This window comes from Schistocerca piceifrons, chromosome 2 (genome assembly GCF_021461385.2).
Source record: "Schistocerca piceifrons isolate TAMUIC-IGC-003096 chromosome 2, iqSchPice1.1, whole genome shotgun sequence".
Classification (NCBI taxonomy): domain Eukaryota; kingdom Metazoa; phylum Arthropoda; class Insecta; order Orthoptera; family Acrididae; genus Schistocerca; species Schistocerca piceifrons.
This window is the reverse complement of record NC_060139.1, coordinates 487,343,171-487,344,692: the sequence shown is the minus strand read 5'-3', so window position 1 is coordinate 487,344,692 and position 1,522 is coordinate 487,343,171. Positions and strand designations below refer to the sequence as shown.

Below are 1,522 nucleotides of genomic sequence, written 5' to 3'. Positions count from 1 at the left end.
AGATTGCCAGATCTCTCCCCAGCTGAGAACGTTTGAAGCTTTACGGGCAAAGCCCTTCAACCCCTAGGGATTTTGTCTATCGAACGCGTCAATTGGTCAGAATTTGGGTTGGCACTGAATTGACAGCGCTGTTGGATATCCTCTTGAGATATACCGAGCCGAATTCTGAAAAAAAAAATTGTTGAAATGTGTGTGAAATCTTATGGGACGTTAGCAGGTAAGTCCCATAAGATTTCACACATATTTGACCCTTTTTTTTTCAGAATCTGGCTCGGTATATCTCAAGAGGATATTCAACAACGCTGTCAATCCAGTGCCAAGCCAAACAACAACTCGGGAAAGGACCAAAGGCGGACCAACACGTTATTGCCCTGTTCAATTTTTGAAGCTCTTTTTCTTGAATAAATCATCCAATTTTTCTGAAATTATGATTATTTCTTTGTCTGTAGATGCACATGACAACTACCGATTTCCGGTCTATTTATATAATTCCTTAGTAATGCGTCGTTTTTTGTGTGTTTACGAATATATGAAAAAAAAGTTATGGGTATGAAAGTAAGGAGTTATAAGTTTCCTTCAGCTTACGTCTATGGTCACAAACTTTTTGTTAACAGATTACCGGTTTTATTCTTTAAAGACCATCATCAGATCTGTTTCAAAAAGCACTCCCTCTTCAGGCCACAAGTGGCCCATCGAGACCATCCGACCGCCGCGCAGGATGCGGATGGGAGGGGCGTGTGGTCAGCACACCGCTCTCCCGCTCGTTACGATGGTTTCCTTTGACCGGAGCCGGTACTATTCGGTCGAGTAGCTCCTCAATTGGCATCACGAGGCTGAGTGCACCCCGAAAAATTGCAACAGCACATGGCGGCTGGATGGTCACCCATCCAAATGCCGGCCACGCCCGACAGCGCTTAACTTCAGTGATCTGACGGGAACCGGTGTATCCACTGCGGCAAGGCCGTTGCCTGTTTCATAAAAACAAAGTCCTAATTGTACTACAGCCACAGTGGCATCGTCAAATGTTAAATGCGCAATCAGCACTAGCACCGTCAAATACATATAAATATCACATGACGCTAGTGCTGACTCCGCATTTAACATTTGACGATGCCACTATGGCTGCAGTACATTAGGACTTTGTTTTTATGAAACAGATCTGATGATGGTCATTAAAGACCTAAAACGGTAATCTGTTAACAGAAAGTTTGTGACCATAGACGTAAATTAAAGGAAACTTATTACATATATGGGTCACTGTTTTCTTCACGACGATGTCGCAGCTCGTAAAACTAAGGAGTTATACGTAGTGTACTTTCAACTAGGAAGTTGTCTAGCGACAGTGAGAAACATAGATGTTGGCGTCTTCTGATCTGGCTTGTGAATTCTGAAGCTTTTCACGGAAAGATACCATTCATCTCTTTGTCCATACTGTTGGGACTAACGAACCGTATTTCCAGCAAAGTGCACAGAGGACACGCGGATCTTACGCGCAGACGTTCTATGGAGCCCGGCCAGGCGT

The 1,522-nt window shown here is 43.8% G+C and overlaps 1 pseudogene; it reads right to left on the bottom strand.

Moving 5' to 3' along the window:
- Nucleotides 1-852: 852 nt before the first annotated feature.
- LOC124778321 lies at nucleotides 853-969 on the bottom strand (annotated as a pseudogene).
- Nucleotides 970-1,522: the final 553 nt, after the last annotated feature.